The sequence below is a fragment of the Phodopus roborovskii genome, unplaced genomic scaffold, assembly GCF_943737965.1.
Source record: "Phodopus roborovskii unplaced genomic scaffold, PHOROB, whole genome shotgun sequence".
NCBI classification, from domain to species: domain Eukaryota; kingdom Metazoa; phylum Chordata; class Mammalia; order Rodentia; family Cricetidae; genus Phodopus; species Phodopus roborovskii.
The window spans coordinates 28603257-28626274 of record NW_026126558.1 but is presented as its reverse complement, the minus strand read 5'-3'; positions in this window follow the sequence as shown (position 1 = coordinate 28626274).

Here is a 23018-nt window from a genome sequence, read left to right as displayed (position 1 = left end):
ACTGAGGAGAGACATCCTAGATAACTTGTACCATCCAGAGCTACAGACATCAAACTTCTGACCCACCTAACAATACCTGGGGAGTACCATAGAGAGGCCCCAAATACACTTATTGGAAGAAGCAATGGGAAGATAGCAGTACAAAAAAACACCTAACAATAAAAGGACAAGCATAACACCACCAGAATCTAGGGACTCTACACCAACTAGACCTGAATACCCCAAAGCAGAATAAGCAGAAGAGAATGACTTAAAAAGTGTCTTCACAAAAGTGGCACAGACCCTCAAAGAAGATGTGAGAAAATCCCTTAAAGAAATGGAAGAAAAAACAAAAAAAGAAAATAAAATAAAAAAGAAAGAAATGAACACATTTCTTAGAGAAAGTACAGAAAGCCAAGAAAAAAAAAAAGAAAAGAAAAAAAAACAAACAAGAGAAGGAAACTGAAATAGAGACAATAAAGAAAGCACAAACTGAAGAAAGCTAGAAATAGAAAAACTGGGCAAATGATCAGGAACTACAGACACAAGCATAACCAACAGAATACAAGACATGGAAGAGAGAATCTCAGGCACTGAAGAGAAACTAATGGAAATAGATTTATTGATCAAAGAAAATTGTTAATCCAATGAATCCTAAACACAAAACATCCAGGAAATTTGGGACACTGTGAAAAGACTAAACTTAAGAATAATAGGCATAGAGGAAGGCAAAGAAGGTCAAAGATGCAGAAAACATATTCAACAAAATCTTTGAAGAAAACTTTCCCAATCTAAAGACGGACATTTACAGGAAAGTACAAGAAGAGCACACAGACTGAACCCAAGGAAAAAACCCTCAACACATAATAATCAAAACACCTAACATACAGAATAAAGAATAAATATTAAGAGCAGGAAAAAAAAAAAAACAGGGCAGGTAGCATGAAGACAGACCTACCAAAATTACACCTGACTTCTCCACAGAAACTCTCAAGGCCAAAAGGTACTGGATAGATGTTCTACAAGTACTAAGAGTCCAGGGATGATAGCCCAGCCTACTATACTCAACAAAACTCTAAATCACTATAGATACAGAAAACAAGATATTTAATGACAAAGCCAGATTTTCACAATATGTATCTACAAATCCAGCCCTACAGAAAATGATGGAAGGATAACTTCAACCGAAGGAAGTTAAATACACTCACAAAGACATATAGTAGATGCTGACATTTCACCAGACTAAAGTGTAAAGCAGGACAAATATATTCATAACACCACTACCAACAAAAATGTAAAACAAACAAGCATCAACAATCAATGGTCCTTACTCACCTTCAACATTAAAGGTCTTAACTCACCTATAAAAAGAAACAGGATAACAGAATGAATATGAAGACAGAATCCATCCTTCTGCTGCACACAAGAAGCATATCTAAGCTTCAAAGATACACATTACCTCAGGGTAAAGGGTTGGGAAAATATCCTCTAATCAAATGGAAACAAGAAGCAAGCAGGTATGGCTATCCTAATATCTAACAAGTTAGACTTCAAACCAAAATTAATCAAAAGAGATGAAGACGGTCATTTCATATTCATCACAGGAGAAATCCATCAACACAAAGTCTCAGTTCTAAACATTTTTGCCTCAAACACAAAAGCACCCACATTAATAAAACAAATGCTACTAAAACTCAAAGCTCACATAAAACCTCACACACTTATAGTGGGAGAACACACCGCTCTCACCACTAGATAGGACCACCAATCAGCAACTCAACAAAGAAAAAAGAAACAAACAGAAGTTATGTCTCAACAGGGTTTAACAGACATCTATAGAACATTCCATCCAAACACAAAAGAATATACCTTCTTCTCTCCCCAAGGAACGTTCTCTAAAATCAACCACATACTAGGAGGCATAACAAACCTTAACAGATACAGACGAATTGGAATAGTCCCCTGTATCTTATCAGACCATGATGCTTTAAAATTGGAATTCAACAACAACACAAATAGCAGAAAACCTGCAACATCATGGAAACTGAAAATGTGCAATTGCACCACTCTTGGGTCAAAGATGAAATAAAGAAATTAAGGATTTTCTAATATTCAATTATAATGAGGACACAACATAGCTGAACTTATGGGACACCTTGACAGCAGTGCTATGAGGGAAGTTCATTGCATAAGTTCCCATACGAAGAAAACAGAGGATAGACACATAAGAGAATTAACAGCACAATTGAAAGCCGTAGAAAAAACAGAAGCAAACTCACTCCATAGGAGTAGATGCCAGGAAATAATCAACTTGTGGGCTGAAATCAACAAAATAGAAACCAGGAAAACAATACAAAAAATCAATACAACAAAGAGATTTGTTTTTGAGAAAATCAATATGATACACAAACCTTTATCCAAACTAACAAAAAAGCAGAGAGAACATGCAAATTAACGAAAATCAGAAACAAAAAGGGGAACATTACAATGAACAAAGAGGAAATACAGACAATTTTCAGGTCATAATTTGAAAATCTGTATTCCACAAAAATTGAAAATAAAAAGGAAATGGACAAATTTCTGGATAACTATCACTTACCAAAATTAAATCAAGAACATACCTACAACTAAAATAGAAGTATAACCCACAATGAAATAGAAGCAGCCATCGAAAGCCTTCCAACCAAAAAGAGCTTACAGCCAGATGGCTTCAGTGTACAATTCTACCAGACATTCAAGGAAAAACTAATACCACTACTCCTCAAACTGTTCTACAAAATAGAAACAGAAGGTTCATTGCCAAACTCTTTTTACAAGGCCACAATAACCTTGGTACCAAAGCCTCACAAAGACACAACTAAGAAAGAAAACTACAGACAAATATCCCTGATGAACATCGATGCAAAAATACTCAATAAAATACTGGCAAACCGAATTCAAGAATACATCAGAGAAATTATCCAACATGACCAAGTAGTCTTCATCCCTGGTTTGCAGGGATGGCTTAACATATGAAAAATCTATCAACGTTATCCACCATATAAACAAACTGAAAAATAAAAACCATATGATTATCTCCCTAGATGCTGAAAAATCCTTCAACAAAATTCAAACCCTTTCATGGTAAATGTCTTGGAGAGATCAGGGATAACAGGAACATACCTAAACATAATAAGAGCAATATACAGTAAAGCAACTACCAATATTAAACTGAATGGAGAGAAACATAAGGTGATTCCTCTAAAATCAGGAACGAGACAAGGCTGCCCTCTCTCTCTGCATATCCCTTCAATATCGTACTTGAAGTTCTAGATAAAGCTATATGACAACAAAAGGAGATCATGGGGACTCAAATTGGAAAGGAAGAAGTCAAACTGTCTCTATTTGCAGATGACATGATAGTTTACTTAAGCGACCCAATAATCTCTACTAGGGAACTCCTATAGCTGATAAAAACCTTCAGCAAACTAGAAGGATACAAGATAAACTCAAAAAAAAAATCAGTAGCCCTACTTTTTTCAGACAATAACGAGGCAAAGAAAGAAGTCAGAGAAATATCACCCTTTACAATAGCCACAAACAACATAGTATCTTGGGGTAATGCTTACCAAACAAGTGAAATACCTATATAATAAGAACTTTGTGTCTCTAAAGAAAGAAATTAAAGAAGATAACAGAAAATGGAAAGATCTCCCATGCTCTTGGATACTAGGATACACATAGTAAAAATGTCAATCTTGCCAAAAGCAATCTACAGATTCAATGCAATATCCATTAAAATCCTACCACAATTCTTCACTGACCTTGACTGGATAATAATCAACTTTATATGGAAAAATAAAAGACCCAGAATAGCTAAAACGACCCTGTACAATAAAAGTACTTCAGGACAGATCACCATTCCTGACTTTAAGCTCTACTACAGAGCTATAGTTGTGAAAACAGTCTGGCTTTGGTAGACCAATGGAATCGAATCAAAAAGCCTGACATTAACCCACACAACTATGAACTCCTGATTTTTGACAAAAAAGCACAAAGAATACAATGTTTGCAAGGATATCATCTTCAAGAAATGGTGCTGGCACAACTGGATGATGGGATGTAGAAGACTGCAGATAGATCCATGTCTGTAGTCATGCACAAAACTCAAGTCCAAATGGATCAAAGACCTTAACATCAATCCAGCCACACTGAACCTTTTAGAACAGAACGTAGGAAGTACCCTTGAACAAATTGGTATAGGTGACCAGGTTGGAGAAACACATAGAGACAGCTGACCTGAACAAAAGAGCTAACTGCCCCCCCCCCCAGACTAATAGCTGGGAATCCAGACTCATGCCATCCTGAATATGGGTCTCAGCCAGAAGAACTTAGCAGATTAATGGACCTCAGACATTGGAACCAGGATGTATCCCTGGTGCACAAAACGACCTTGCAAACGCATCCCCCATGGAGGAATACTGCCTTAACCTAGATTAGGAGAGAAGTCTTACTCCATACTTCATATTACTTGACAGATTTACTTGACCCCACCTGGATGGCATTGCACTGCATGTGGAATTGGGGTGAGGGAGAATTTCCAGGGTGCATGTGAGGGGGCAGAGAGGGTAAGAGTGAAAAAGGGAGGGACAGAGGTGGGAGAGGGAACAGGGATTGACATGTAAAATAAAAAATAATAAATAAATAACCACATAGAAATGCATAACAACAGTCAGTCGTTGGTGGCTCAGTGAGTTAGAGGACAGACTGGCCTACCAAATGAATTTCAGGACAGCCAGGACTGTTACACAGAGAAACCTTATCTAGGAAAAACAAATTTATCACATCTGGATGAATATGATTAAAAAATACATTGTTTAAATTAAATTAATCAAAGAATTAATAAAATACTTTATATGTGGGAAGAAATGCTAAACATCCTTAGCTATCAGGGAAATGCAATTCAAAACGACATTGTGATACTTTCTTACTCCTGCCCGAATGCCTAAAATTAAAAAATACCAATGACAACTTATGCTGGAGAGGATGTAGAGAAAGGGAAACACTCCTCCACTGCTGTTGGGAGTGCAAACTCGTACAGCCATTTTGGAGATCAGTATGGCTGTTCCAGAAATAAAATGGGAATCAGTCTACCAGAACCTGCCAGTCCCCCTCTTAGGCATATATCCGAATGACCCACATCCATGAAACAAAGACATGTGCTCAACTATGTTCATAGAAGCATTATTTATAATAGCAAGAACTGTAAGTAACCTAGATGCCCCTATACTGAAGAATGGATAAAGAAGATGTGGCACATCTACACAAAGGCATACTATTCTGTGTTAAAAAAAAAAACAAAACAAAAAAACAAAAAAAAAACCAATGGAATCTTGTAATTCACAGGCTAGTGGATGGAATTTGAAGAAACCATACTGAGTGAGGTAAACCTGTCACGAAAATAGGAATATGGTATGTACTTGCTCATATATATATATTAGACCTAGAGAAAATGTTCACCAGCCTATAATTCACACCGCCAGAAGAACTGGGATACAAGGTGGATTCTAAGAGTTTCATATAACACAGAAGGAGGAAGGGACAAGTTCTCCAGAGCACATGTGGAGTGTGGGTGGGGCAGTGCGTGGAGAGGGAACTTGGAGAAATAAAACTGGAGGAGAGGAAAGCAGTGAGACCAGGAAGATTAAGTCAGGGGAGGAATATAAGACAGAAAATAGGGAGGGAGAGTGAGAGAGACCATAAAAGAGGGATCCATTATAGGATTGAAAAGAAAACTGAGCCTAAAGAAATGTCCAGAAATCTACAAGATTGACTCCAAGTAACAACTTGAGCAACAGTGGAAAGGCTACCATAAATGCCCTTCCCTGATAATGAGATTAACGACTAATTTATCAATCATCAAGGAGACTTCATCTACTACCAGTTGGAAACAGAAGCAAGCATCCACAACTAAACACTATGCCAAACCAGAATCCAGATGCAGAGAGGGAGGACAAAATCATGTTGTAGAAACACAAAGAGACAACTGACCTGAACAAGGAGGAGCTAATGGGCCCCCAGCCTGATAGCTGGGAACCCAGCATGGGAGTGACTCAGAACCTCTGAACATGGGTCTCAGCTAGAATTACTGAGCAGTCTATGGGACCTCAGACAGTTTAACCAGGATATATTCCTGGTGCACAAAAAGACCTTGAGGACACATCCCCATTGAAGGATATTCCCTTAACCTAGAGAATGGAGAGAAGTCCTAATCCCTTCTCCAAATGACTTGACAAATTTAGGTGGCCCCTCCTGGATGGCGTCACCCTACATGTGGAATTGTGAAGGGGATGGGAGTGGAGGGTGGCCGGGGTACATATGAGGGTGGGAGAGAGGGAAAGAGATAGGGAGGGACAGAGAAGAGGATGGATGGAGAGGAAACTGGGATCATTATCTAAAATAAAATAAAAATTATTAAAATAAATAATTAAAGAACACATAGCTATACTGACTGTGAAATAGAGTAGGCACTTCTCTAGTAGGGAGAATGCCATTAATAAAACACTGTATGACTTTGTGCAGTGTATAAAAATAATAAAATAAAATGAATGATTATCATATCACTGTATTGTGTACATAATATGCAAAATCACATATTTAATTATCTTGATTAAATGTCACATTTTTTAAAAAAGTCACTTTCATGATAATTTAATGACTTATATTATAAATATGGTAAGTGTAATACAGGTATATATTTTATTCATTTTAATAACAATATCCCACTTGAGAAGAGTCAACTTTTCTTTTTACAGGGAAGTTGTCTCTAAGAGGAAATTTTAAGGCAGAATCATGTGGCAAAATCGAGGTTGTATCTTTGGGTACTCATGTAGCTTAATTCTCATTTGTCTCTGATGTGATGGATTCTGACTCATAGGCTTCTGTGTAAAGCATGTTTCTAGGTTCCTTCATGTATTTTCTATTTCTGTTCCTACATATGTAGTATCTTGTTTCTAGATCATCTAGTCATAGACCTCATTTAAAAGTGACTCTTTCACAAAATTTGATGTGAGTTTTCTCTTCAGTTTCACTGACTTGAGAAACAGCATTCATGTACCCATGATACCTCTAGCCAGCCCTCCCCTCAACAAGATCATAGAAGAGATAAAAGCTCAGTTGAATTAAAACCACAGCTTTACCCTGTGGTCCTGGGCTTGACCCACATTGTGCAGTTTTCAGGGTAACCAGTGAGGCACCTTCAACAAAATATGTGAGTCTGAGGATATCTCCTAAGTGGTTGTTTTTGAAAGCATTTGCAGGGAATCACCTCAATTTTAGGTTAGCTGAAGACATTGATTTTTATTTGTCTTTGTTCCCTCTCCACTCTTCTTTGATTTCTTTTCTACCTTTGCTTCATTTCTTCTCCAACCCTGTCCTCCCTCCCTTCTATAATTTTCACCATATTTCATTTTTCTACCTACAGTATTTAATATCAGTCACTTAAATTAATTTGCATATATCAGACCCCATTACATCAGTGTTTTTGTCCCATATCTCACTTTCTCCCTTTTGAAGACAAATTTAGACAGATACTTCCAAATCAATTCTGCAGCTTGAGAACCTCAACATATAGCAAAACTTCTCACCCATGCATAATGTGTGGTACATTTTATTTAACTCTAACTCTTACCAGAGCTTCCAGGGAGAAATGTGTCCCCTCACTTAGTTTGTCTCTCTTCACCATATTGAGTGGATTGCCAGATCACTTTTCTTCTCCCATACTACATACATAGGCATTTGGGTACAATCTATTTACTGCTCTTTGGTAAGTAAATCCTTTTGCTTCCAAATCAACACACCTTTAAACTTAACTTTGCCAATCCCAGTGACTGCAGAAACCCTTCCTTTCATTGTGACTTCAAGGAGAATTGAAAACTATATGCATTGCTTGTTTTCACTTCTGTAACCCAAACAGGAGCATTCAGCATAGTTTTCACAGAGCTCACCACAATCCCACCCTAAGTTGTTCAGGACAATGATAGTTTTTTCCTGATAGTTTTGGTATTCTTTGTACATAGAAGTTGGTATCTCTCTATGCTGCCATCAAAACGAGTGAATCCCTCAAATTTTACAAGTTGCATGTTTGTAATGCAATTCTTCAAAACAGCTTCTCTGCCATTGTGATTAAGGATAAGGGTACTTGGCAGAGATAGGCATCTTTGGTAAGACAAGCTTTGATATCTGTCACAAAAGCATTGAGGTTAAATGGGGGGGATGGAAGAACCATGTGCATGGGAGTATGAAATGACAGGAAAACCAGCACATAATCGCCAGTGAGTGGAAAATGAACAAATTACCAACTTGAGATTCAAATTACTTTTATTGCAGGTGTCTGTCCTGTAAAAGGCATATTCCCAAACTAATTATATCCAAATGGCTACTTAATAGTGCCAGGTGGCTTTCTGGTATTTTTTCAGTCCTATATTTAAATGGTCACCTTTTAAAGAATATGACCATGTACAAAAAATACAATATGTTCCTTTCTATGCAGCTACACAATAGGTTTGCAGGATAACACTCTTTGTTATGTGGTTAATGAGAATATCTAATGAGAAAGTTATGCATGGCTGCAATGCCACATTTTCCTTTGTTTTTAATGAATACTGACGTTTGTGCTCAATTAATGATGACACATATAACCATGCAAGCCTTTGCTCTGATTCCAACACAGTAAGGCCAGACCATAAGGAGTTCTCCCTGTGTGATCAGATCAAAGCATCTATGCAGCCTATCTGTTCAGAGCATGGCCGAGGCAAATTAATCATATCTCACTAATTTTAAATAACATGGCCAAAGTGCCACTGGGAAAAGTCATGGCAGGGCATAGGTTCATTCAATGAAAGAGACAAGGTGTCATGCCTGACAGAATCTGTTTGCAGTTTTTTGCTTTGCAATTTTGCTCATGGGCTTATAAATTAAATTAGCTCCTTCATTTTTAGTAAGGGATACAAAAATTATTCTTTGGTCATGATTTCTAGCACATTAACTGCAACTATGTCAATATGTCTTTTTCTGTCTCTTTATGCAGGATTTTTTTCCCTCCCATCCTACTTTGATGAGGCCTTTGAGCAACTTTAACTGATAATTGATAATGAGAATAGTCCTAAGGGGATTGTTTGGAATTGTTATGCAATTCAAAGAAATCATCAGTTTAGAATTCTAATCAACAAAATTTGTATCCTAATTACAAAATACAAATTAGAGTGGTCCATCACAACTAGACTGATTAATATGTAAATTAAACTAATTCTTCTCCAAAAGTCAATACAAAACAATGTGTAGATATAGTTTCATAGAAAGCAAGATTCCTGTAATTGAGAATTTTCCCTTTGCTGTGAGAAAATAACAGGACAATGCAACATAGGAAATAAAGGCTTTATTTAAACTCATGACTCAAAAGTGAAGTCCCTCATTGAAGGGAAGGAACCTGAAGCAACTCCTCATATTGTCTCCACAATAGGGAAGCAGAAGGCAAAAAATCCTTATTCTTATTAGCTAATGTAGTCTTTTGTACATGGTACTACCATTCCTGCAGTGGAAATGGTGCTACCCACAGTAAATATTTCCAGGAGCCCCTCTCCTAGGTGACTCTAGATCTCATCAAGTTGATAATTAAGATTAATCATCACAGGAATTTTTAGGGGAAATCTGACATTGATGTAACAATAACATATCTTTCCTTGTCTGCATGCATTGCTATTTTCCTGCATTTTTACTTAAATATACATTTTACTTCATCATTCAATAGTTTTTGCTATTGTCCCTTCAAGTAGGAAGCCTGATTTAATGATGTTATACAGTACCCACTTGCAAAATGGAAATGTTATATGAAACATAATAGAGCATGCCACTGCTCTTATTTAAGACACTTAGAAGGTTGCAAGAACACTTAGTGAAGAAATGAGAGGTAAGGAAGGGAGGAATAATAATTGGATCATAGGCAATAGACATGTTCTAAGTCTCAAAGGTTTAATTAATGATGTAACAAAGATGGAGGATGGATTTCAGATACTCTACTTTAGTTAAAAACTGCATCTTTTCTAGACTGGTGTCTGTTGTGGATTTCCACACAATAAAAATTATAACCTTTAAAATATATTTTTCCTAAAACATAATTGGTGACATGTAAGGCAGATAGGAGTTCTTTTGTGGGTTGAGATTATGAGAACCCAGGGAAATTCTGGTTTAATTGGTGGCTCCACTATCAGCCTCTATATTGCAAAGTTGCCCACATATCTACAACATTTCCACCAGGAGGAGAAGCACAATTGAGCCTCATTCTGTTTATTTCCTATGTTTCATAGGTATGTTGATTCAAGTGTATGTACTGCTGGGCTAATAATACAGAATGTCACTAGTATGAAAATATACCCAGTCAAGTATTCATGGAGCAAATGCAGGTGCAATACAAAATGTGCCATGCTACCTTCTAGAAACTTCAAAGATAGCAGTGTTAAAATTAAAAAAAAAATTCCCATTTTCATATATTCCACTATCTTCTGAGTACCAGAAAAAGGTTAATGAATTTGTCTAATAATCTATGTAAAGTGAAAAAATACAGTGAGTTACCTGCATCTGGGTGTTGATGTGAGACCTAGATTTGAGAAAATATCCATGATAGGTATCGTAATGGAGGGATATCTGAACTGACAACTGAAGTCCAGCAGACACTTTGCCTGCAAATATCTGAGAAAAACCTTCTATGATTGAGTCACCAACATAAGCATCTTTTATATACTGGATTTGATATGTCTCCCATAGGATAGTATTTTGAATAGTTGATGATGCCTCATTCTGGCAACTTTAGTAGGACCCTAGCTTGAGTAAGTAGGCCAATGGTGCAGGTAATCCTTTCTGTGGTCTCTTCCAATCTTACTCTGTTTCCCGATTGGCCACACAATAGACAACATTGCACTATAACCTGAAGCCCCAGCCACCATTATGTCCTGCCCAAGCATACAGGGCAAAGCTATAGTGAACTTTCTTAGGCAGAACACAAAAGAAATTCTTCCTCCTATGTGTAACTTGTTTCAAAGGATCCCACAATGAAGAGATTGTAGGTTCTTAAGGAGACAATGAACTTTTAGTATTAGAAATTTTAATGATTCTGGGACTTTCAAAATACCATATTTTATATTGTGATAGTAACATGAGATATTGGGGACAATTAAAAAAGGAAATGCTGTGGGTTAACATCGATACAGTTTATTTGTCAAGTTGACAGTGGGTGGACAGTTCCATCTTCCGTCAGTTGTCAACTTAACACAGCCTACAATTATCTGAGGGATGCCATCTGGGTGATAGCCAAGATCTGTGACATGTCAACAAATCTGTGATGAACTGTTTGAATTTATGATTGATATTGGAAGCTCCATTCCATCATCTTTAGTCAGGCATTCCTGCACTGTAGGAAAAAGATCTGGACATGTGGAAGATAATTTCTCTATGATTTCTGCTTTATTTCTTGCCTCCACATTTTCTCTTCAACTTCCTGCCCTAACTTCTCATAGTTTTGGATTATTACCTGGCAATTTAAGCTGAAATAAATTCTTTCTCCTCGGGTTGTTTTTGGCCATGGTGTTTATCATAGCACCACAAATTTAAAACACACCAGTAAGTAGTTCTACCAAGTGTTTTATCACATCAGTACAAATAATGTGTGTTGTACATGAGATATGATTTGGCTAAACATGTCACAAGAACATCATCACAGAAGTCTGCATTATATAGTAGGGAAACTGGTGATAGTAGAACAAAAAGGCTGCCCAAGGACCTCAAATATCTCAGTCATGAAGAACAGTTTGGCTTGTTTTGATTTGTGATGGGAAATTTGAGCAAAGTAAAGTATATATTCAGAGAAATATTGAATAGAGGTAGGAGAAAGAGACCATAAAGAACGGCTTCTCTCTTGATAGTAATGACAGAGAGAAAGATGACTATAACTGAGATTCATTGGGATGCTTATTGTGTGTTTGTCTGTTAACCTGTAAGAATCATCCATTTTTCTTCTTTATCTGTTCATTTCTTAAAATTAATTTATTTATTTTTTCTTATTTTACATATCAATCCCAGTTCCCTCTCTTCACTCCACCTCTCCCTCTTCCTCCCCCCCCCCATGCTCTCCCGACCACCCTTGCATTCCATCTTCCCTCACTCTTCAGGAAGGGTGATGCCTTCCAGGAGGGGTGAACAGAATCTGTCAAGTCATTGGGAGTAGGGACTAGGTTAAGGGAGTATCCCTCCATGGGGAATGTGCTACCAAAGTCCTTTTGTGCACCAGGGATACATCCTGGCTCCAATGTCAGAAGTCCCTTAGATTGACCAGGCCTTCTACATTTTAACAGTTTCCTGTTTGGTAAGTCTCTGTTACACCCTTATTTGGAAGAAGTGATAAAAGCCTCTCTTCTTGGTCCCATCATACATGGTATTCAATGTTTTCCTTCTACATTATGAGAATTAAAATGAAATATTTTCCACTGATAACTGGTCTAGGGAGAGTTAGGGTAATGCAGAAGGCACTATTAAAGAAATGGGATCATGGCAGCCAATAATATCTGATGCATTGTATGCACATTCCAGTATTTCCCAGGTATTATAGGTGTGCTATACTATGAAACCACTTAATACTCAGACTCCTTTTAGAGCTAGGTCTCTCATTTCTACTTTATAGAAGGTGAATAGCTATCAAGAATGAGTGAACTATTTGAATACAGAATTCATGTTGGTTTTGTTATAGATATTATGCTAATAATAGTTTATCATTCCTTCTCTGGGAGTTTCAAGGGACAATTTTGTGACATAGAATTGCCTCTGGGACATAGTATATGGGTCAATCCAATCCACAGCATAGGTAATTATTTCTTTTCCTGTATATGCATTTAAGTTATAGAGTTGTTCATGTTACATTTGGAAAGGATTATGTAGTGTACCATATTCTATTTGGCAAACATTAAAACTGAGTCACATAGCTGTCTAAATACAGAAGCAAGCCTATATTTTATATATTCTGATTCTTATTCTGGTACTCTTTAAATCATACTAGATAAAAAGATGCTAGGTCCCATTGACTCTTGTAGAAATGATGTTGACTTCAATTTTCTAAACCAAGGATTATCAGTAACAATAGGGACATATTGTGGTTAAATAAGGATCAGGATAAACAAATAGGCTGAATAGATGTTTATTCAGGGAGAAATAACTTACAACCTAGACAGATGAACACAAGGAAATTCAACCAGATCCTCTCCTGTCCGAGTCACACCAGCAAGAGAGCTTTTCCCGGCTCCCTCTCTGACTTCCTTCCACAGGTCACTTCCGCCCAAGGCTCCACCCCCCAATGGGCGTGGTCAGTGCCACAGAAGGACTATCTCACTACAGGGACATCTTAAATTCTGTTTGCCTTTCAAATGTTATTGAAAATCACTGTTACCCAACTGCTGCACATCTATGGAACTGATCAGGATTCTCTATAATGTGAACTATAGAAAATCTGGAACCAGGCCTCACCTATTTAGCTTTCACAATCAGATGCATTTAGAGAAGAATTCTGTATAGTGTCCAATCCCAACTGATATGTCTATCACATAGTTCCTGCACCTAAAACTCAGGCACAACTGTAGAAAATGGATTGGAAAGCATGTAATAGCCAGAAGGACAAGAAATATTCTGTGAGACTGTGTTTACTAGAAATGTGTAAGAATATATACCCATTAAGTCCCTCCACATAGCTGCCTAAACAAAATCTGAACAATCATGATACCAATAGACATGCCACCATGAAATGGAGAATGCTCACAAGAAATCAACTCTAAATAAAGAAATGAAAACAACTGTGGAATGCCAAGAACAGGAAAAATGGTCTCCTCCAAGAATGATCACATGGATTGGTTATCTAATCAATGGTAAGCTCTGAGATCATTGTATACATGTAACATTATACAGGCTGTGCAGCTTGTATTTATGTATTCATACATATTTACAACAAGAATTAAAGAAAAGGGGAAATGAATTTGGGAGAGAACAAGGAAGGAGCCTGTGGTAAGAAAGAAAAGGGGATAAGGGATTATGTAATTATAATTTCAAATTTTTAAATTGTTAAACAAAATCTGAGACTTTCCAATGCTCTGCAATATTCAATGTCTAGTCAATAAGGGTCATAGGAATTCTGATTTCTGTTATATCTTATGCCAACAATAAAACTACTACACTTTATCATAGGGTCCCTCTTTATACTATTATACTCATTTAGAATGTTCTTCATATTGCCTTTCAAGAGATTTTCTAAAAGTATTGTCCAGAACTCTTTGTCATTTCATTTAATATCTTACTTTCTCTGTTCTTAGACAAAGGCAATTGGTAATTGCTTTAATTGTCTGTTCCCTTTACTGTTTTACAAGAGCCATAGATACTTAGGCATTGATAATACAGTCTGTACAAGACCTTTTGTATGCTAAATACAGAGATAAGAACATGGTACACTAAGTGTCATTAAGACATAATCCCTGCCAAGGAGTAACATCCAGCATCAAGATTAATAGATTAAAGGAGCTTTACATTGAGTGTGAATAATCCTCTGGAAACCTCTGAGGATGTTTGTAGGACGTTGAAGCCTATGAATATTTAAATCTGTATATCACATCAGAGGCAATTTACATTGAATTTCTTTCATCCTTTTTATAAATAATCTTCTGTTATATTTCTTAAATATCTTCTGTACATATTTCACTTATTTTTTAAGATTAGCAAATAAAACTTTGTATCTTTGTATTATATTGGAATTTGTTTAATATAACATATTTTTGTCTATACTTTGAATAAGATATTTGGGAATACTTATGTATATTGTACTCTTAAAATGAAAGTTTCAAAGTAAATGTTCAAATTCTTTTTGTTTTTAATTTGATAATGTTTCATATAAAAATATATGTAAAAATCACATGCTTAATAAACCTTCAAAAATTTTCTAGTAATGATTAAAACTACTTATAGCTTACAAATTTCCTTTCTGTCTTTGATATCTTTAGTCTTATTGGCATCAATTTACTTAAAGAAAGACAACTATTTTCACTTTCATGGTTAAGCCCACAGCACATGATATATCTATTATTTAATCTACAGTATCTTAGAATCTATTTTCCCTTATAACTCCTCACCTGTTTGGTTAAAAGATAATCACAAAGGTCAATCACAATTTTCCTAACAAACAATTATCTGAATGTTTATACTTTTTTATACTAAAAGTGAGTGCCCTATAGTTTACATACAAATATAAGGTAGTAAAATGAAAAGAAGTTCCAGGTTTTTGTTCAATACAAATGAAAGTAAAAAACACCACTTTATCTACTTCTTCACCATACCAGTTTGTTCATTTTTCATCAGATAAATAACTCTGGTAACATTGTTCAACAATGATAATGCAGAAAACACATAGCATGTCAATATCCATTAAGTCTCTTGCTAAACGTTTATGCCAATAGACAAAAACCTACACTCCATTTTCAAGTGATCCTCAAGCTTTTTGACTTATAATATCTCTTATCTAAAACCTTGACAGGAAAAGGGATTCTTTTAAAGTCATTTTGCATGGACTATATTTTAATTATTTCCCCACACTCATTGCTTCAATGGTACCTAGTTTATTAGTAGTTCTTAAGGACAGGCAAATGTATGTTCAACCAAAAACACAGACCAAAAACATGAACTATCACTCACCTGCTGCTAATATACCTTGCAGATTATTTTTAAGAAAACATTTCTTCATAGTTGATCAGATTATCTGGGATTCATATTCTGCTAATAGGCTTAGTTCCATTTATCACACTATCTTCAAGTCTTTTTTTTTTTTTTTTTTTTTTTTTTTTTTTGTGGCCTACTCAGTGTTTAGTTATGGGTGTTTGCTTCTGTTTCCAACAGGTACTAGATGGATTAACTCTTTAAAACGAGAGAATAATATTTAATGTTCTGGACGGATTAAAATTCCTGTTGACCCAGAGCCAGAGGTAGAAGTAAATAGATCCTATTTTTTTCTTTTCTTTTGTTTTCTTTTCTTCAGTGAGCCTCCTAAAAGCCAGCACTTCCAACATTTTGTACAGTGAATCAAACTCTAAAGAGGGGATTCCCTTTCTAGTGCTATCATAGTTAACAAAGAGGGAGAAATCTACCTTCAATGGCCTCAAAACCTATTAATTCCTATAACACTGGTATGAAAGACCTGTGCCACCATTCCTTCCCCATTTTCCTTTAGTGTGTACAGAGAAAAATATTCATATCTAAGAACTATTTTCCCTTGGTTAATAATAATTACTACTATTAATGGTATTTGTGTGTGTTTCAATTGCACTTTGTTTTATTTTATGAAGACTACTAAACAATGACACAGTAAGGTCACAGCTTCTCAATATACAGAGTCATGGAGACCATTATTTCATATTGTAAATAAATACAATATCACTGCTACCTCTGATTTTTAGATCTTTATGTTTTATTACTGTCTTGGAGGGGCAAAATTGCTTTCTTATCTGTTGGTTTTGGATCAATTGCATTGTATTTCTTCCTTTATGGCAAGGTACCTTCATTTCTTGTCTTACCCCCTACATTAAAGAAGGCATTCAGAAGGCTGTACTTTTCTTAGTTTCCTATGTACGATAATACAAGAAATCCAGATGAGGAGGGAGAGGACAAGACCAGGTTGCAGAAACACATAGAAACAGTTGACCCAAACAAGGAGGAGCTAACGGCCCCCCAGACTGATAGCTGGGAATCCAGCATGGGACTGACTCAGGCCCCCCTGAATATGGGTCTCAGCTAGAAGGACTGAGCAGTCTAAAGGACCTCAGACAGTGGAGCCAGGATGTATTCTTGGTGCATAAAAGGACCTTGTGGACACATCCCACATGGAGGGATACTCCCTTAACCTAGAGACAGGAGAGGAGTCCTAGTTCTTACTTCAAGTGACTTGACAGATTTAAAGGACCCCACCTGAATGGCATTGCCCTATATGTGGAATTGGGGATGGGGGCATGGGATGGGAGGGTGGTCAGGGTACATGGCAGTGGGGAGAGAGGGTAAGAAGGAAGGAGGAAGGGAGGGAGGGAGAGGGAACTGGGATCGACATGTAAAATAAATATAAATAAATAAAAGAGTTAATCCAAATGGGCCTGACACTCACCTGCCCAGGAGCACACACTCTAGGGAAAATGATTCACCAAAGTCAGGCTAAGGAGAGGAAAAGAGTAATTAATTATATCTCATATGAGATGATATAGTTGCCCTTTTCAGGGCTCCCTCCCCCAAGGTGGCTTGTCACAGTGATTCCAAGATGTAGCCTGGCAAAGGCTGACTATTTTCCTGAGTGTTAAATGAGTTAAGTTTATTTCCCTAACAGAAACATAAAAAAAATGTTTTAGTTCTAATGAAAATAAAATTTTAAGAAATCTGTACAAAAAAGTTACATTTAAATGAACAAAAATTATCTTCTTTCATGACTTTGAGTCATAAAATTCATAAAGCATACAATTAGCTGTACTTGTAGAAGCAGATCACTCCTTTCTGTCATAGCCATGAGTCCATCTGTAATAGAAATATTTGAAACTCTGTGTCAGCATTTCTGCTTATACAAGTTAGAGCTTTAAATAAAACTTTTCATTGAAATGACACAAAAGGGTTAAGGATAGACTAGTAAGAAACAATATTTCTAAGCATTTCAACTTCATTTTCTTGCAGTGCCTTCTGAACCTTGTACATTTTATTTCTTTCATATATTGAGTGACTTTTCAAGTGGTCCTGCCGTGAGCCAGTAGAATTACTAAGAGGGTTCTGATTTCATAGCTATTTTTTATTATATTTGGAAGCTGGTCTTAAGTAGAGCTAAAACTCCAGGGCCACTATTTTAGAGTAGTAAAGATTGACATCTAAATTATGATCTCAAAAAAGTACGAGGCCATAACGTTCACTGAATATAAGAAAGGAAAAAATAAAAGAGATTTGTCTTTGAAAATGTTGGCTATTTGACATCTTTGAGAAAATTTCAAGCATGTTACATTCAAATCTCAGTAATGAAAATGTAATAGACATTTGGCGTCCATCTACTATTCTTGCTTAATTTTGAGATAAAATGCGTTAAACATGGTACTAAATTGATCTCCCCTTTCTTGAGGAAAATATGGTTGTATATGATTTCAGAGTATAAAGCAGATATTTTGGTATTAGTAATAATAAATGGTAAGGCTTAGTACAGAACCATATTTTGTTACAAAAGGAGAGATGAATGCTATGATGTGATTCAGTTCCAGTTGTGTCCACAGTACCAAAAAATTTACATTTTTTCTTTTTCTTTTAATTCTATGCTATCTAGTTTGTATAAGATGAATGTTCTATCTTCCAATAGTCACAAGAACAAAGTCCATAGAAATTAGGGAAACACATCTAAATTTACTTGAGTGAAAATTCATTGCAATTAGAGTGAGATTCTATTTTCTTCTACTCATCAAATTATTATTAAATAATACATGTAAAGGTATTCATAATTACCTTAACAAGCTTACATGACAGAGATGTTTATGGTTTGTGTCATCATTGCATCTTCAATGTAAAACAGAATTACAGGAGCAAGCCTGAGTAATACTTTACTGAATGCTTCACAACCCAATTAGTAAACTGATGATGCAGTAGGTGCTGTCACATAGGATACTTCCTCCCTTGGCTTAGAAGAAGCTTTAGGTAACTGTGTTTGCAAAACTCGTCATCCAAGGTGATACCTTGTGACTTATAAAGACAGAATGGACATGTGGTCCTTTTTCACTTCCAAAATCACTACAACATCACACCAATTTCATTATTTATTTGGGGTAAGGTGGTAGAGACAGATTGATGCTCCACCAAGTGAGAGATGCTGGAGAAATTAAAAATGAAGAAGTCAAATACTTTCCTACAATTATTGCTCAAATATAGACTCTTAACCTTACACCTTCAACTTAAGTTCAAAAGCTATATAGATATAATATGATTTTCATATATATTAAAAGACCTGTATTTTATTCAAATCATTTTAGCATATGTTATGCATTCCTAATTTGCTGAAAATCTGCCCAGATATCTTAGGAAGGAGAAAGGAGTCACATCTTGCTAGGTTCTGAAGCTCAATCACAAGCTACAAACAAAGCACAGTTCAGAAGAATCTGAATTGTATATGACTTAGACCAAAGATAAGACTGGATACAGCTTTCACCTTCTTTTGATGAGATGCTGACTGAGTGTTCAAGAACAAAGGAATGATGGAGACAAGTATACAATCTTCACAGTGGAAAATGTCCAGAATAAAGATTTCTGACTAATTAATGTCTAGAGTTTATTGTGCTGATTGGTATCTATATTGATACCTTGCTTGTACCAATGAAGCCTGTCTGAAGATCAGAGTATGGATCTTGCCACTAGCTAACCATAAAGGTCTGGAGGCCTCTACAGACAGACAGGATGGAAAGTAGCTTGGCAGAAACAGGACATAAGCAGGGAGAAACAGGAAATCCCTCTGTTGTCTGCTGAGACATTAAGCCTGTGGTGTGGCAGTGGTTTATGTTTTTGTTTGTTTGTTTGTTTTTACCTTCTCACTAATATCTCAGCATTTGCCTTTATATATGACTCTAGGATTTTATTACTTATACAGTTTAAGAACTTCATTTACAGTTATCTTAGAATGTTGATACCACATTGCATGTTGTGAACCTGTATGCCAAATTGTAGCATAAAGCCAGGGAGCAGAGAGTTTAAGACATACATTATAGTAATAAGCCTAACAAGAGCATCAATATTCTAGGATATACATTTCATAGTCTGATTTGTCAGAAGTTTTTGTTATAAGCATTATATTCATTTTTCTAATACATGCCATATCCAAAGTAGGTTTTTGCTGTTGCTAATCTGACAACAATAATGTGAAATACAATTCAAGCTGAAAATATGTCTGTGTTTTCGAAGCCCAATGTTTGGATGCTAATCTTGGTACTATATCTCATGGTTTCATTTTGCTTACTACCTACAACATGATCATCTTATAAGGTGACAGGATTTCATGTGCTGAACTAAAATGGCATAAATGTCATTAATACCTCATCCAAGTTCTTGCACCATATATAAAATATGAACAATAAAACTGTGGTACAAGTAGCTCCTTGGAGAGTTTGTGATTGTTTATTATAGATTTTCAATTAATCAACACAGATAGTCTAATACTTTTAAAGTAGAAGAACTATTGGAGGAAAAGCACAGGACTTAAGCAAAGAAGATGAAATTAAAACTAAGAGAGAGTATGTGTAATGAGGACATGTGGCATGAAAGCAAAAGAAAAAAATTATAGGGAGAAAAGAAGGGGACCAACAATGGAAAGTGTCATGTAAGAAAGCTGGAGAGGGCAGTGGGCTAGGATGATTAATAAGAAAAATGTATAATGATGAATATTGTGAAAGTGTTTTAATGAATACTGTGACCTTGTATAATTTAGTTTTTCTTTCCCTTCCTCCCTCCCTTCCTTCTTTCCTCTTTTGTTTCAACATGTACCTCAGGCTGACTTCAGACATGTGGGTCTCTTGCCTCTTCCCCTTCACCATATCCTACTGTTATGTGTTGCTGATTTAGTCAAGAGTAATATTGCTGTGATTAAACACCATGACCAAAAGTAACTTAGGAAATTAAGGGTTCATTTCTCTTAATTTCCATATCATAGTTCATCATTAAAAGGATTCAGGAAAGGAACTCAAGCAAATTAGAAACCTGACACAGAGGCCATGAACAAATTCTAAATACTGGCTTGTTTACCCTGGCTTATTCTGCTCTCTTGCTCTCTTATAGAACTTTGAACTACCTCCACTTGTGGGAAGATGGAACTTCCCACAAGGGGCTGAGTCCTCCACATCAAGCTCTAATTAAGAAAATGCCTTCTGTCAAATATGGGGTTGGTCAAGACATTTTACCATTTGGTGACCTGCTGTTTGCCTTATTGACTATGTCCTTTGCCTTATAGAAGGTTTTCATTTCCAGGAGGTCCCATTTATTAATTGTTGATCTCAATGTTTGTGCTACCAGTGTTATGTTCTGGAAGTTGTGTCCTGTATTAATGAGTTCTAGGGTGCCTCCCACTTTCTCTTCTAAGAGGTTGAGTGTGGCTGCATTTATATTGAGGTCTTTTATCCATTTGGTCTTAAGTTTTGTGCATGGAGATAGATATGGATCATTGTGCAATTTTCTATATGCCAGCTTTCATTTATGCCAACACCTTTTGTTTAAAATGCTTCCTTTTTGGTTGCATAATTTGGCTTTTTTTGTCAAAAATCTGGTTTTCATAGATGTGTGTCTTCAATTTGATTTCACTGATCTACTTGTCTGTTTTTATGTCAATATCAAGATGCTTTTTATTACTATAGCCTTATAATAGAGCTTAAAGTCAGAGATGATGATGCTTCCAGAAGTTCTTTTATTGTATGGAGTAGTTTTGGCTATCCTTGTTTTCATTCCATATAAAATTGAGTATTATTTTTTCAAATAATGTGCTGGGAATTTGATGGGGATTTCACTGAATCTGTAGATTGATTTTGGTAATCCGTTTTTACTATATTGATCCTACCTATCCAAGAGCATTGAAGATCTTCCAAAATATACAAAGAACTCAAGAAGCTAGTCACCAAAACACCAAATAATCCAATTGAAATTTGGGTACAGAAATAAGCAGAATTCTCAATAGAATAACCCAAAATAGTTGAAAGGCACTTAAAAAAATTGCTCAATATCCTTAACCATCAGGGAAATGCAAATCAAAACAACTCTGAGATACCATCTAATACCTTTCAGAATGGCTAAAATAAAAAAAAAAACACCATTGACAGTTTATGCTAGAAAGGATATGGAGAAAGAGTAACATTCCTTCATTGCTGGTGGAAATGTAAATTTGTACAGCCACTTTGGAAATCAGTATGATTGTTTCTCAGGAGAATGGGATTCAGTCTACTTCAAGATTCCACAATTCCACTCTTCGGCATGTATCCAAAAGATGCACATTCATACCACAAGGACATTTGTTCAACTATGTTATAGCAGCATTATTTGTAGTAGCTAGAAATTATTTGTAGTAGCTAGATGCCCATCAGTCAAAGAATGGATAAAGAAAATGTGATACAGTTTTACAATGGAATGCTATTCAGTGAAAAAAAAATGACATCTTGAAAGTCACAGACAAATGGATGGAACTAGAAGAAACCATCCTTAGTGAGGTGACCCAAACACAGGAAGACAATATGGTATGTATTCACTCAGAAGTGGATTAAACATAGAACAAAGGATAACCTACCTTCAATCCACAACCCCAGAAAAGATAGGAAACAAGCAGAACCCTAAGAAAGAAATACATGAAGAAGGGGAATGGGACAAGATCTCCTGAATAAATTGGGTACATGTGGGAGGGGTTGGAAGTTGGAGAAAAAGGATGGAGAAGGGGAGGGGGAGGAGAACATGAGGAATCAGGGAAGTAGAGTTTGGGGAAGAATAGAGAAGGAGAGCAAGGAAAGAGATATCTTAATAGTGGGAGTCATTATGGTTTTAATGAGAAGTCTGGCACTAGGGACATCTACAGGGATCCAGAAGGATGACCCCAACTGAAATATCTAAGCAATAGTGGAGAGGCTATCTTAAAGACCCTTCCTCAAAAAATGAGATCTATGACTATTTACATGTCACCATTGAGCCTTCACCTAGTTGCTGATGGAATCAGAATCAGAGATCCACAGCTAATCACTGAACTGAACTTCTGGAATTCAGTTACAGAGAGGGAGGAGTGATGAGCAAAGAATCAAGATCATGTTAGGAAAACCCATAGAAACATCTGACCTAAGCAAGTAGGAGCACAGGGGCAATAGTCTGACAGGTAGGGAACCAGCATAGAACTGAAACAGAACCACTAAATGTGGGAATAAGTTGGGGGGGCTTAGGTTATTTATGGGCCTCTGACAGTGGAATCA